This window comes from Amblyomma maculatum, chromosome 10 (assembly GCF_055883805.1).
Source record: "Amblyomma maculatum isolate TAMU_Amacu chromosome 10, ASM5588380v1, whole genome shotgun sequence".
Classification (NCBI taxonomy): domain Eukaryota; kingdom Metazoa; phylum Arthropoda; class Arachnida; order Ixodida; family Ixodidae; genus Amblyomma; species Amblyomma maculatum.
This window is the reverse complement of record NC_139353.1, coordinates 81,946,959-81,963,032: the sequence shown is the minus strand read 5'-3', so window position 1 is coordinate 81,963,032 and position 16,074 is coordinate 81,946,959. Positions and strand designations below refer to the sequence as shown.

Here is a 16,074-nt window from a genome sequence, read left to right as displayed (position 1 = left end):
CCCCGATCAACCCTCTGTAGATGTTCACCCTTCAATGAACAGGGAGGACGAACAGCACAAGTCCAAGCGAGAGGCGGAGACGCCAGAGAGGTCCGCCTGGCCAAGAGACGGGCATGGGGACGCGGAGCGGCATGCTCTGGCCTCGCTGGAAGCCGATGCGGTAATGGACGACGCCGTCAAGGCTCGGCGTGTTCCCGATCACGGCATTAGACTGAACGAAATTCCAAGTGCGACGCGGACGTTCGAAGTGGACTTTACGAACAATTCATTTGGCTTTGCATGTGACTAAATAATAAATTCTTCACACTTTGCTGCATAACAAAATGCCTCGTTTTTAACGTAGCCACAATTAGACGTAACAGGAAAGAGGGAGAAACCAAAACAAGCAATTAGACGTAACCGGGGCAGAAATCAAAGCTACACGACAAGGTGTAACCAAGTTAAACCTGTGCCTCTCCCAACATATATCCTGGCATAGCTGATTAGCTAAACCACTGCGAATTTTATTTCAGGTCACTGAAGGGACCAATTCAAGAATAGTCACATATTACGTCTTTTGATTTTATACGTACATGTTCTGCTGGACTTGCCTTCGCGCGGTATATCGCGTCTGCGGTGCGTCCTTCGCTTATTCACAATAACGGAGCCGTTTTAGACATGCTAAACAACTTTTGACGCATGCATTGTTGCGTAGCGACCAGTGCGATGTGTCGTCATATGCCTCACTTGCTCGCACAAGCAGCTGAGAAGCTTTGAGTTGCACTAGCGGCTGGCTGGCATACCGCTTGATGCGTGCATGCGTGATCAGCTACGCAGTCTGTACGGGGATCATCCTAGAATCCGTAAGCACATGATCAGGTATTTCGCCATTCGCGGACTATTTATATTCTTCGCTCAGGGAAAGGTGTTCTGTTTCGTGGTACGACTAAACAGCAATATATCGAGTTCTGACATTCTATATCCTTGCCACTTCTGGTTTAGAAAGGGATTACGATGAAGATGACTTCATGAGAAATCAGCCCACGCCTGTTTGTGATAATGGAGAATGTTTGCATACAGAATTATTCCTTGGAAAGTTCAGGAAGGTTATAACCTGGCACTTTGAATGTGTAGTACTACAAGCCAGAGCTTAAAACTTAGCTTAAAACAGAGCTTAAAGGCCCCCTCTTGTTGGAGGAGAGCCATGTAAGCATGTGGTGCACGCGCACATTTTGAAACTCATCTTAGGGATTGTAGGTTCCTCTCTCTCTAAACAAGCTCTATCTTGAAGCTTATGCCTGCAAATGAGTGGGCTGCACATATGACAGGCCAGCAGCCAGAAATTTCTCTCTCCTGGAGAGGTAGTGAATATAAAGCTCTTACGCTGGCATATTTCTCATGATTTTGTTCTGCATCACAAAATCATCGATATGAGAGCCGATTTGCTGTTTTGGGTGGCTATTCGGTAGATGAGGCTCGTGCAATGTCTTGTTACGGACACGTGTTAAAGTTATTGTGTTGCTTTTGCGTTTTCATTACTTACATCCTAGCATTCAATGCCCACATGATAAACTGATAGAAGACCATGTATGGCATCCTCAACTGTGAAGGTGTTTACACCTCTGGAAAGCATATAATTTTTGTACCAACTCTGCGAGCCCGTAATGATGCAATAATAATTCGGATGCGAAGCTGTCATGGCAATTGCCACCTCTTCCAACTTTGGAATTTTCACGTGCCGAACAGAAAGTTCATTGACCGTCTGCCTTGATCACCACCGATATGGTCGAGACCCCTCTTACAGGACCCGCGTCATCCACGGCGAAGGCTCCCTCTGATTTAGAGTAGCTAGCTCATCCTGACTAGTGCGAAAACAAAGCTTGCTCGCTAGAGGTGAGCTGTCCGCGTTCCCTATGGCGGCGGTGGCAGTGCGCATGTGTGTATTTCCTGTCGAGCTTACTTTCGGCCTTCGCTCTGTCTAAGCGAAAAGTCAAGCCATATCTTCTAACACATCACGAGAGCTCAGGCATAGTTCTGAAGCCGACCAACAAAGTTTTGTTTGTGCGAACCATCATATTTTCCTCTTCAGGACTATTTACGAAAATGATTAATGTTCTAGGCGGATTTGTTAATTGCCCGATAAATGTGGTGTTGATTTATTTTCTTTTATCCAAGGACAAAGGCGATTCGCATGCAGCTTTCTGGGACAACTGTCAATGAGAAACATCTCAATTACGTAGCGCAGGAAGCAATCTTCTCGAATGACATCAATATTGTTTTTGTTAGGATGCATTCAGAGGACGTTCACAATTTTGTTCATTAGCGGAATTGGGTATAATGTGGTATCGCATTTTATGCGATCCTTTAAATTTAGGTCATATATTTTCCGTGCATGAAAACCTTGCATGCTTGCTTTTCCAGTTGAGCGGGGCTATAATGCTCGTTCTCATGCAAGCGATTGAGAGAATGCAGCAAGAAAAAGGTGGCGATGCAGCGAAAAGTTTAATTTTACCGAACTTTACGCTCAGTGAAAAAGCTAAAACTCTCATTTCTCCGGCGGGTATTTTGTAAGGGTTTCAAATTAACCTAATTTTACCTGGAGTTGCGTTTAAGTTCATCTGTTTTGTTGTTTTTTTTTTATAAATGTGGCCAGGCAACAACTACTTGATCTGAAGAATTCAGCCTGTCCTGTCGATACCGCCGCTGACCAGATGCCCGACTCTCCTTCTCCATGCGAAACGACTGTGCTGCGGCCGCCGCGTGTCGCCTTCCTTTGTACACGCAGTTACACATGCACAGTGATGCTCATAGCTAGCACGTGGCATCCGCGTGATGTCAAGCACTGCTCCGAAGGTGGTGTGGGCTCGCGACCTCCTCTGCGCCGGATCGCCAACTGCTCCTCATTTGTTGCCGCGCATGAGCATCACTGCGTAGGCGGCTGCGGCCGCACCCTGCAGCGAAACTGATTTCAAGCCCCTCCCAACAACTCCTCTCCGCAGCGCATTCCTGACTTTTCTGAGCGGTTCCACAGAGAAATACTCGACTCGTAGTCGAGTGTATCTCAGGCTACAAAATTATTATATCCCGTGTAACATATATCCGCGTCATTATGTCATATTTCTCGCGGAGACAAGTATTATTCTCACCAGCACAAAAAAACTGCAGGACACAAGGTAAACGGTTAACGGCAGAAGAAAGGGTTCTTGAGAGAAGAATCTGAGAAAGGTATTAGCTTTGTATTCTGACTCATGCGAACTCTTAGTGGCTGCAAACATTGCTGGGAATGAAAATTGCAAGATCTCTCATTTAATCAGGTCGATCAAAATTATTACAACATACAGTCCTATCCAAACCTTAACTTTGATAAAACTGCCTCTAGTCTAGACAAATCCTTTCAAGGATGCAAGACAAGCCAATCGAATCCTGCTTCCGGGACTTCATAGATGAAACAACAGTTCGACTCATCATCTACTCTGTATGCTGGCGTTAGCAGCTGCGCTTGCAGTAAAGATGAGCGCACCGTAGTTACCTCCCGACAACAGAAGTGTTATTGGCCCATGAGTGTTGACAGTATTTGTGCATCCGCTAATGTTGGCATACCTTCATTGTGGATAACTGTATTGAGTAACAGAAGAGTTGTATGAGGTAGAGGGTGTAAAAATGCCTGTGTTCAAACTTTTGGTGACGTGGAGTAATTAGTTTATTAAATTCCAGCAAAACAGCCAATTAGACGTCAAAGAATCCTAGGACGTCGGTATAGAGGACTGACATTACAATAGTCATGGACGTAGAAATTGTGCAAAGTAATTAGGAATTAATTTATTGAAAAATGAAATGAGAAAAATAGAGGAAAGAACCGAGCGAGGAAAAAGTGTAAAAAGTAAAGAAAACTAAGCAAAACAAGAAAGAAACGAGCAAAAAAGAATACAAAAGAAAAACGAACCAAATGAGTCCAAAGAGTCGCAAGAAATCCTTTCGCCTAATCGCACTCAGGTGAAAGTTAAGTACCTCCAATGAATTTTTCTCTATGAGCCTGGACCTTGAGAACCACACGTAAGGTTTTATGCTTCACAACTCTCTACGCCCACTCTAAATACTGCCAGGCAGTGGTTGCTTCGAAGTGGTTGACCATGCTGTTAAGAAATTTTCGTCCTCCAATATATGATATCTGCTGGCCGTTACGAGTTCACCCCCTTGAACTGAGATATCACTACCTGTGCGGCCGCATCCCCTCCTAATCATGCCCGCTCTTTTCATTGACGACAAAAAGATAAGCAACACCACCATGATTTTGTGTTCTTTAGATCCTATCTACGTGTTAGTCCGTCCCCTAACGGCAATAAGCCCAGCATGCTTGACAAGCTCCAGGAGACCGGATTCGGGCAGTTCAAGATGTGATGTCGCATGCGCACTGCTCCCCACTGTCTTGAATCATTAAATGAGACCTCGCTTCTGATTTGTACGTGCGCTCATGGTGACTTAAGAGTTCATGTATATGTATGGGAATTGCAATTAGTGATTACTGTTTTCTTGTATGCATAATTGTCTTATGAGCGCAGCTTTTAATAAACTTTTGGCCTGCTTTTGTCCTCAAGGCTACGTGGCGTCTTACTTCCGAAAACTGTGTACTTTATAAAATTTTTGGAAAGAAGGTGATAACCGTGTCATGGTAGCAGTGTGCAGATTTTCAAGATGGCGATACAGCAGGGATTGCTGCAGGTTGGCATTGCTAAAGAATACAATAATTATTAAGTGCATATAATATGGAGAACGTTTTAATGAGAATTTTACATTGCGCTGGTCGTGTGCTTATTGTACTTGTCCCGTCGCTGGTTCATGTCCCTGACGCTGCATTCTCAATGAGTAGTAGGCGATTGCTACCAGGATGACCAACAGCATAGCCAGGGTCACTGCAAGACAGAAGAGCCAGTCTGACCGTGTGTTCTCCACACGGCTGACACTTCCTCTGTGGTGGCTGAGTGCTTCGTACTCTGGAACCACGGGTTCTAGAAGAGAAGGAGAGAGGGGATTAACTTTGTGATATTTATTATTTATGCGGGTGATTCCCATATTTCCAGGAAACCATTAGCGAATACGACAACAGTTCTGGCCTGACTGATCAGCTTGTGCTGAAGGGCTGAAGTGCTGAAGGGGGAGCCCTTGAGCCTGCTTCGCCTCTCAATAGCTTTGGATGAGTTTCTGTAACATCTGTGCTTTATGTGGGTCAGGGAACTTCCAAATCATTTGGAGGATGGTGGAACATCTTCGCAGCCCGGACATGCAATTCTGGCATACTGCTTAAAAAATAATACGGCTCGATGGACGAGTACCAAGGAGACACACAAACCAGAGGACTGGCGCCGTGGGGTATTGCAGGGCCAAATCTTATTCTGTCGAGCTGGGTTTGGTAGTGTGCGGACTTGCATGCGTCACCGTATATGGGCTTCCTGATGAGTTAGGTGTGTGGGGGGAGAAAGGGGGGAGGGAGCTTCGTACTACATGCGACTACGTCTGTGGAAGCTGAAGAAGAAAAAGAAGAATTGGTGGCAGGCGCCACAGGTTTTTTTGATAGAAGACACGTTCGAGATCAGGCTTAACACACTGCTTTCAGTTGACTCAAAGAGCAAAGTAGTATAAAGGAAGAGAAATATGCACCGCGTTTTCTGACTTCCTCTTAGATTCTATGAGCTACCCATCTCCGTCTGTAGTGAATTTACGAATGCAAAAGTCTGTCCATCCTTCCATTTACATACACTACGCTCTTTTCCCCCACCCGCCTTATCTGACTTATCTGCAGTTCCCGCTCGATATCTGCTGTTAGTGTAGTGAGTGCACAAGTTATCTCTTCACACATTTGGCCTGGTTCAGCTGTTAAGAGCGTCGTACAAGGATTCAGTTGAATTCAGAATCTAAATCTGCGAGAACTCTTCGCGCATTCTTAACCTAAGCTCAACTTAATCTGCGATAGTTAGCTTCTCACCGCGGTATGCTCGTTATGCGTCTTGGTTATAAAATTATGCACTCGCGTTTGCGCAGTGAAAGCATATATCTCAGACATCACAATTCTTCTCGTGCTCATTTTACAAGATCAATCAGCATTTGTACATAGCGCATCACCACAATGAAATCACTTGTGGGTACCGGCAGCAACCATTAAAGATAACCTCTTAGCATATCGCACCTTTGTTATAGCCCAATCCTTTAGGCCTTCAACGTATTGCGCCATACATTACCTTTTTCTTTTTCTCTCCTGCTTTTCTTTTTCTAGCGATTATCCTGGTTCTGCTGCTCGGCCTTAAACAAGATTAAGCAATTTGCAAAAACAAGCAGAAGATGTGAAGCTACACTCAAAGCAGCGCCGAAAACGAAGGGTAGAACCTTATGGATTAGACGAGGAGAGCTACACATCGCCCAATAAAGCAAGGCATCTTGTAACAGCAAGCGCAAATGCCTGTATGGAAACAAGGTAGGTGTACAGGCAAGTATACCTGTTAGAATACGTATTGGCTGTCACTCCATGGAATAGGAAGCACCTGGGACTCTGATTCGCGTGCGCACTTTAACATTGGCACATGAGCGACATTGGCAGAATGAAGCTTTATGTTTTCGACTGTGCTCTAATATTGCTAACTCTATCTCGAGAATAACTGCACTGGCGAATCGCAGCGGGGCGTTACGAAACAATAAAAACCAAACAGGGGAATAATGAAGTCTATACAAACAATTGAAACGCCAAACAATAGACGACATATAACGGACGTCACACAACACAAGCGCTGCTGTTCTGGTCGTCCGTGTATTAGGTGAAAATGGCGACCAAATAGCCATCTTCAGTGCTATTGATATATTTCATATATTGGGCCTCGGAACTGTTTCGAAGCAGACTGTGTTGCGTAATGTCAGTTTAATGCATGCAGCTGTGTATGCTTCGGCATTGCTTGGTGCAGACATTAAATTGGCCAACTAGGCTGCATTAATATAGTGTAACCTATTTCAAACAGAATGTTTCGTACAGTCTTCGGCACGTTGGTTTGGATTGCGTAAGGACTATACTGCGTGTTTTCTTGCACTGCCAAAAAAAACATGGACAAAGAATCTTTCCACAAGCGCCTGAAAGCACGCAAGAAAAAAAAAACACATCTATAAACAAAACTGCGAGTGACACATCGCTCAATGTGTCCACACTTACTCCTGCATAACCAAAAACCTGCAGGTTGAAACACCATATTATAGACTAATGCGTGAACACAAACATATTGGTAACGACGTCTTGCACACCAGAGGACACCAGATTCCGCAAACGGTGATGAAAACTAATCACATACCTACCACTTATATGCGAAGTGGTCCAGCGTTTGTATTTCATTTGAAGAAAAAAGTCTTTAAATATAGTACTGTATACTACAAGATTACACTTACCACGTTCTCTCTTTTAAATTATTTTCACGTCCTGATGGCACTTTTCTTAGGATAATTCAGTGAACACATTTTTTGTAGAAGTGATTTCATTTGCTATATTAGTTTTATGTTCGTAAATAATGACCAAAAGAGCGCCGAAATAGTAATAAAAATGCTTATTTGCAATTCGCTCGAAGCACAAAATTAGTTCACAGAAAAACGTGCAGGATTATTCAATCTTATATTTTTTAAATCTCTAATGCAGGAAGGCAATTTTTAACATGCGGTAACAGTCGACAAATCAGATGACAGTACAAACATATATTTGGTCAAATTCACGCCACATGATCTGGAGGAAAAAATGGAAAATATCATATTCCAAACAAAAAACGCCGGTTTCGATGGTCTGGTTCGGTTTGCGGGGTTTAATGTCCCAAAGTAACTCAGGTTATGAGAGACGCCGTAGTGGAGGACTCCGGAAATATCGACCATCTGGGGTTCTTTAACGTTCACTGACATCGCACAGTACACGGGCGCCTTGCTTTCCGCCTATATCGAAAAGCGACCGGCGAGGCCGGGATTCGAACCCGCGTCCTTGAGAACAGTAGTCGAGCGCCGTAACGTCTGCGCCACCCCGCCGGGGATTGGAAGCAAAACACTGCTCTTGGTGATGAAACGAAAAATGTAAAATGCTTTTAAGAACGTTAGGACCTACCTACGCAACAAATAAGGAATCTTTAGAACGTGGTATTATTTTAAAATGCAAGATAATAATTCTTCAAATTATATTATTTTGGCGCTCTCCATAGGCACATGCTAGTTTAAACAACAAAAACTCTACTTTTTTCCCAACCAAGAAAGTCAGAAACTCTTACCTCCTTCCTAAAAAATAACGAAAGTTTCTAGGGATTATTTTAATTTATATTTCTAGAAATAAAGTTTTTGATTTCAATCCCTTCGAGCGCTTCCCGCAGTTTCCCACGCTTGGCAACGAAAGCGCTTCAAGGAACTAAAATTTAAAAAAAAATGTTTTCTCCCATCCAAAAAGTAAGCCCCTTTCGAAACTTTGTTTTATTGTTTAAGCTCAGCCTGCGGGTTTTGACGGTCAATGTTGTACAGATTTTCTTTTGCCAGCAAAGACAGGTTTTTCTTCTTAACTCCGACGAGATGGCTGCACGAAGCGCTTGAAAACGCAGGAAGTTCTTGCGGTTAACATTAACCATTCATGAATTTCCTAATCTGTTAAAAGGGCATATGATTCTTCAAAGTATTTAGTTCACCTTTTTTCTTTATCTTACAAGGGCAGATTTTTCCTGCTCAATAGAGACATGTGGCTAGGAGAACAGCTCGGAATGACTTAAATTTTAAAACACCAACCTTACTTAACAAAATCACAATATATCGACAGTTGCCTTATCCTTCGGGAAAATAAGGCAAGTGTAGCTCAACACTGTTAAAAGTTTACGGAAGATGTGTGTGTATAACATTACTCCATTATTTTCTGGAAAACGCTTATTTCTTGTGATTTAGAAGCGAACTTTGCATCTAATACTATCAAAATTAGCTCTGCGTTTTTATACTTCATACCGCATAAAAAGACTGCGATAAACAAGCCTTTCGTTATATTATAGTCTTTCGGCGCAAAATATTCTGAAGGTGGTAAATATATTAGCCGCTTCAGATTTTGTTAAGGTGCATGACATGATTTCGAAGCGAAACTTTTTATCCTCAGCTGGGTACATATTTAATTACAGCCTGCCGGGACGTTATTTTTCATCAGTGTTACTCAAAACTTCCTTTGCTTGCCGAATAGCCCCGACTATCTTGTGCGCGGAAAGGAATAATTACGTGCGCGTAAACTCAACGAATGCTTTGACCTTACCAAGAGCTTCCGCGGCGTGATATGGCACGGGCACTACCGAAGATGTACCTAGGGCTGGCTGTGGAAGTGGAGTAGTCAGTGGGAGCGGGCAATAGAAGCCCTGTTCAGGGTCAACTCGAATGGCTCCGGCTTGGACAGGAAAAGGGCCGGCAGCACTAGAACGCACCGGCGGGGCTGGTTGCAGATATTGACCGAAGCCCACTGCAGGTTGCACCGACAGCGGATACGGCCCTCTAGGACTGGGCAGCGGTACGTTGAGCAGAGCTGGATCATACAGGCCCGGATATGCCGAGAAACCTACAGGACCGCTGCCCGGCTGAGGATAAGGGCCACCAGCAGGGGTAGGCGTCATCAGCGGTGGATACGACGCCCCAGCGATGCTGGCCCGCCTGGGCTGGGCGAATTGACCGCCAGCACGAGAAGATGAGGGCAGCGCAGTGCTTGGGCCGGCTCCTTGGTTCGCTGGCCATGAATGAGAAGAGGCGTTTGGGGCCGCATTATCGTCTGACGCTCTCGGAATTAGCTGGTAATCCATCAGTGCTATTTGCCAAACTGTACAGACGATCTTCTTCTTCTTCTTATCCTTTTAATTCATTGCACATAACCCCATGGGGTGATTGGCCAATGTGTACGAGCATGTACATGAAAATATTCACATGTAATTACGAGAAAATGCTAGCAGCAGACTGGAATTTTGAAAAATGCATTGATGAAAAGCGACAGAAGAGCATTCAAAATAAAATAACGAAAAGTATACTTTGATGGAAGAGATGCTGAAAAAATTTAAAACAGCAATTCAACATGTCAGTTGCAATTACATAATTATCGAGACTCCCGCATATAGCAGCCAATGCAGATCATTTGCCTCTCGCTTCAAATGGTGCTAACACTGCTAGAGACGGGGGCGGGGGAGGGGGGTGGGGCTAACCTGGAGAGAGGGACCTCCAGGTTAGTCTTTCTCTGAAGTGAGAAGTTGTGGTAGAAGAGGAGGAAATGTTCTATAGAATCAGTCAAATTAGAGGAGAACAACAACAACTTCCCCGCATGAGTCGGATAGGTTTGTTGCTGTCCACGCATATCTGCATAGATATAAGTTCAATGTGGGACTAAGGCACCGCAGCAGCATCATTGAAACCTCGTACATACTGGATTTACATCTGCGGACGTACCAATCATGTGTTAAATTTTTCTTATCGATGGTATTTAGTAAAGGACTACGTAGCCCGGTTTATATGTGCTGCATCCTGGAAATTGTCCGGGATCCAGACAAAACGCACGTCTTTCTAACTGCATGAGATAAAAAAATAAAAGGAAAGGAAACAGCTCAAATAATATTTTTCTGAAGTTTGTGCCGGCGATGTTGCACCAACTGACCCTTCTGCTTCTAGTGTTTCGTCGATTGGCGCGTGCGGAGCTCGATAACGTATTGTTCAGCCGAATGCTGATCGATCGATTTCAGGCCTCGGCGGTCAAGGTGGCGATATGAAGAATTCATCTCTGCTCAGCGGTGAGTGAATAACAAAGCAAAAATATTCCAAAAAGCAAATTGCACATTTTTTACTAAACTTCGAACAACTATACTGAAAACCTAACAGCTCGCAACTCCAGGGATAACACCCGAGGCTTATAAAGGTGAACTCACGGCATGCGAAGCAGTAGTACACCATGCAAAATCGAGGACTCTGCCGCTGGTGTCATAGTATATTGCGTCCCCCTCGACTTTCTCATGACAGGTCTTGTTTATCAAAGCACGTTGGTCACTAAGATATTTTGCTCGGTGTTGGCATTGTTGTACAATATATCGGCATGCTATATAATTGTATTTGCGTGATCGATATATTAAACCACTAGTGCATTCTTGCCACACTTCTTCGACACTATTCAGAATATTGTGGTTACGTCAGCGTAAAGTTCATTCCTTGCATAGTTCCGCGACGTAGTATCTGCGTAAATTTTGTAACAAGTTTGCTGAGCCACTCCCATTGGATGAGGTGCAGGTTTTCTTTTACTTCCTGCTCAGTCTTTTCTGTCCGTTACACTGGTTTGTTTGTCGACGCGTTCAAACAGCAGGATTCGAGCACAGATGTATGACAAAGGTTGACAAACGCTGAAAGGCTTTCTTAAAAAGGACAATTTCGTAAATACAGCAGGGTGGACCCGGAAAAATGACACTTTATAACTCGCGCTCAATAGCATACATAGGTGGGGTGTCATTCATAACATTAAGTCAAACTTGCCCCCCCCCACACACACACACGCACATTATCCAGGGATGCTATGCTGCCAATGGGCTGTCTTTTTTTATACGTATGGGAGTGTATGAAGCCTTCGCTAGAGTTGCTAATCTTGTCCACAACGTAACAGTGTTTGCAGACGGAAACTGTCACTGTGTAAAGGGGACTAAAATATAGAAACATTAGTTTTTAAACTGACTTGTGATGTTTTTCAGCTCCGTATCCGGATATACTTTAATCTTGAGGTGGAGCTTAACAATGAAGCGATAAAAAAAGGTTTGAAAAAGTCAGTAGGTGGTCCGTTTAAAGTTAACTGTGATCACAATTTGGCATATAATTTGTAATTTGACTTACTCAAACTGGTTATTTTGCTTTTGTCAGCGCCAAGAGTACAGAAAATGTTCCCGCTAAATCAGGATCAGCATAAACCGAATGCCGCAACAAGGATCCCTCACATTCATTTTACTAGCAGTGTAGTCACATTTAGGTTGTAGCTGCGAGCGAGAATAAACACTCCGTAATGGGTTCGATTACAACGCCACAATCCATGAAGAACATTTCGTTTCGAGCATCTCTAAGATTGTTTTTTTTCTGCGTGTTAGTTGAATGAAGAACAGCAACGATAAAACATCAGCATTTCACCAAACTTCATGAGTTGGAAACGACGGTTTTGGTGTCAGAGCGGCTTTCGCCTTCTCCAGACGGGCCATGTTTACTACATAGCTAATGAATATGGCTACCATCAAAATTACGCTGACTGCCACCACAACTGTGAGGAGGCAGGTAAAGTTCGTCGGTTTTTCTGAAGGCGTCGTATCCTTACTGGCGAGCCTTGTATCGCACATGCACCTGAGCCGGTTTGTCGAATTCCTCTCTGGTTGCGCTGGTGTCACGTCACTATTAAAGTGAATGTTGTTAGGATTGATGCTATTTAGTACATCGCTGAGACTCAACTTCGAGGTGCCAATATCTCTTGGAGGCGTGTAGTTGGAAGTTAGCATCGACGAAACATTTCCTGTAGTGACGTCTGCAAAGACACTTGCCATGATCGGTGGATCATTGGTTTCTTGAGGACAGGTTGATTCTCTGGTGGCCTCGGAAGTGTCGATAGAAAAACTGGCGGTTTCTTGAAAGCCAGCTTGCTTTCGACCAAAGTCAGGCATAATTACTTTATACCGATCATTGTCCTTGAAGTGTCCGCTGGTAACAGGTGGCGCCCTCTTAGCCCCGCCTCGGATGCCTACTGCAGGCTGGCGAAATGTTTCGTCGGCATTTGCGTTCATGAAGACACGTGGTGCAGTCGTCTCGCTCAAACTGGTATCGGGCATGTCTCGGACCGGCTGAATTCTCACTACAGGGTCACTGACCTTTTCGAACGTGGTTATCAAGGGTGTCGGCACGATGTACTGCAGAATTTTTCTTGTCGGTTGCAGGAAGGATGTTCCCTGGCAGCGTTCTTCTGTACGTTCTGGCGAGCAGCTTGTAGTGTTGCTGGAACATCTCGGTTAAATTCGGAGGCGAACAGTAAATTTTCCATGCTGAACGTGGTGGCTGCTACAATGACGGCAGCTTCTTCTTCTTTTCTTCTTTGTCCGTGCATCATATCGGGAGAATCTAAACATTACCAGATAGCTCCATGTTGTTTACATTTAGACGATGCATAAACGCAGATGAACGACTCCAGTGGAGAATATGAAATTTCATTCTGCAAACAAAGTGACCTACGTACCATATTGGTGATTCTATATTTAGATAATCCCCACATAATAAACGCGCTGATAGGCAAGGAGGTGAATACCTGTATGACATACTACATGCGAAACCAATTTACAGCACTTGCACTTTGAGATTCTCGATGCGGGATCGCGACAATAAAAAAATTGGATTCATGTATTAAGTAAAGAGTGTACCCCCCCCCCCCCCCACCTATTCCTTACTATCCACCACCAAATATTATTGCGCCGCCTGCTGACTCGAACCCTTCCCACGTCCTACCTACAATACCGTATGTACCCAGGTGCCTCCACCTCATCTTGTGCCTTGTGCTTTCATCCCGACTCTACAATAACACATATCCTGACGGAGTGCCCGGCTGATCCTCTCCCGCAGGGCTCGGATCTCTCCACCTGAAAGGAATAATAGGCCTTACTGCGCGCGACGGCCATCGACAGTTAACCGCCATTACGCGGACCGCGGATGTACTGCAGCGGCATGGACTGTCACACATCTAGTGAGTTGAAACCTTGCCTGGCCCGGGCTTGCAGCCCACACCAGTGCACAATAACATTTTCTCTCTCTCTCTCTCTCTCGAGAATTTGAAGCCATGTCTGCAGCTGCCAGGTTGCTGCTGCTGTCCCGCATGCCTCATTTGTTTTCTTCCACGTTCTGTCTTTTTTGTTTCACGTTCCTCTTTTCTTGTTCTTTTTATTTCGACTGCTGATACACATAACAGTAGCTCCATCTGCTTTCTGAGTGTTGGATGATCCTGTAGTGTGGTGTGGGTACGTGCCATCTGTTGCCAGGTCAATTTTAAAAACAGTCTTTCATGTGCATGTAATTCATCATCATCATCATCAGCCTGATTATACCCACTGCAGGTCGAAGGCCTCTCCCATATTTCTCCACTTAACCCGGCTCTGTGGTAGCTGCATCCACTTGACCCCTGCGAACATCTTAATCTCATCCGCCCACCTAACTTTCTGTCGCCCTCTGCTACGCTTTCCTTCCCTTGGAATCCAGTTTGTTACCCTCAGCGACCATCGGTTATCCTCTCTTCGCACTACATGTCCTGCCCATGTCCATTTCTTCTTCTTAATTTCCACTAGAATGTCGGTAACTTGAGTTATTTCTCTGAGCCACTCTGCACGCTTTCTATCTCTTAATTTTACCCCTGCCATTTTTCGTTCCATAGCCCTCTGGAACGAAAAATGGTAGGGGTAACATTAGGAGATATAAAGCGTGCCGTTTAGTGGTGTAATGAGTTCAATTAGGACCATTTCTTTGATTAAAATAAAGCTCCTTATTTACGACGCATTCTTCCTCCCGTTACTGACATCAAGTCTCAAAGTCAAACAATCCGCGACCAAGCACACGTGTAACTAACTATCAATATCACAAAACAGGAAGTTTCGATGATGCCGAGTTGTCTTTTAACACTCCGAGTAACTTCGACTTCAATAATTTTATATATTAGACATTTGCACTGATTAGAAAATATTCATACAACAGTGATCATGACTTACAACTACACCACACATTCAATGTACAAATTAACTTGGCTCAGTTTAGAGTACATGCCCCGACTCTCCCTCGAATTTAGTTCGACTCAATACTGTAGGCAATTATAGACTTTCTATTTTGCTGAGACGCCAGAAGCCCACAGTAAAATCAGCCTGAAAGAAAAATAACAAGGGCAATCATTTCATGAAGAAGTGCAGAGAGCTACGAAGGGCAAAACGGAAGTTATAAGCTAGGAGACAGGAAGGGTCCAGAGTCGGCCAGAAAACAAATGGAAGGTAATTATATCGTTGTTAAAGTCAAAAATATTTCACAGGCATAGGCAGTATATGTATACACGAGGGGAAAATAGCCGATGGCCGGTAAGGGTTATTGACAGGATTCAAAGACAAAGCGCGTCGTTGCAGGGGTAGCCGAAAGTCAAGTGCGCTTGCCTTTTCCACTCCGCTTATGTATCAATAAGGAACACATTATAGGACTACGTTATTTCTGGTTTTTTGATCACTCCCCACATCGTCTCTAGAAGAGGAAAGATCCACCTCTCCTTAATTCTGCCTCTTGAAAATCGAGGCAGGCTTCTGCTCTATGCCCAAATCACAGTACACATTTGCGCTGCTGCTCCGTTGGGATGTCGAATCCTCTTCAGAGCTTTTATTTTTACCTCCTCGCTAAGCCAGCATGTCAACACAAGTGCACAAACGTACGGCGCACACTTAAGTGTCGCCCTTTTGGGTATGCCGGGATAGTGTAGGCGACCTACCCGCATATAAAGCTCCACTCTAGCCAAACCGAAGGAACGTCCCTGCGTGACGAGTAGAGATTCGAGTTGGCCGCTCCTGCTAAACGTGAGTACACTGTCATGTCATCTGCCAGTGCCGTGCGCCTCATTTTAGGAATAATGCACTATTTCAAGAGAACTAGGCGAGAATTCAGGATCTGCCGCTGCTTCTTCACCTTCCCTTCTCTGTAAATAAATTGTTATACGGAGCAATTTCGACCATCTGGGGATCTTCAACGTGTGTGATGTCAGCGTTGTTGTTGTTGTGGCTGTAGGAAGAAGGAAAAGTAATTGTACGGGCCTGCTGCTCGGTCTGTAGCTGAGCCACCTCTGCTGCCTCATGCCGACAGAAGAGAAAATAAAGAAGAAAGGAAAAAGAAGAGGGAGAGAAAGACGTGCGCCGCAACAACAGCTGTCGTCCACCACCGATGCAGTGGCGGGTGCAATTACGGCCTACAACAGCAAAAAATTCGGTATCTGGCTAGCCGCCGTCGCACAGCGGTGTTGGCCTATCGTCCCAGCCCAGTAGATCCAAGAACTGCTACCCTTCACCCAGCGCAGTTCAC

At 44.5% G+C, this 16,074-nt stretch overlaps 1 long non-coding RNA gene across 1 annotated transcript; it reads left to right on the top strand.

Moving 5' to 3' along the window:
- The first annotated feature begins 9,347 nt into the window (after positions 1 to 9,347).
- Positions 9,348 to 13,723, top strand: LOC146176869 (uncharacterized). The gene is made up of 3 exons (XR_014701228.1): positions 9,348 to 9,785; positions 10,719 to 10,766; positions 13,603 to 13,723. It is a non-coding gene; the product is annotated as an uncharacterized LOC146176869 (long non-coding RNA).
- Positions 13,724 to 16,074: the final 2,351 nt, after the last annotated feature.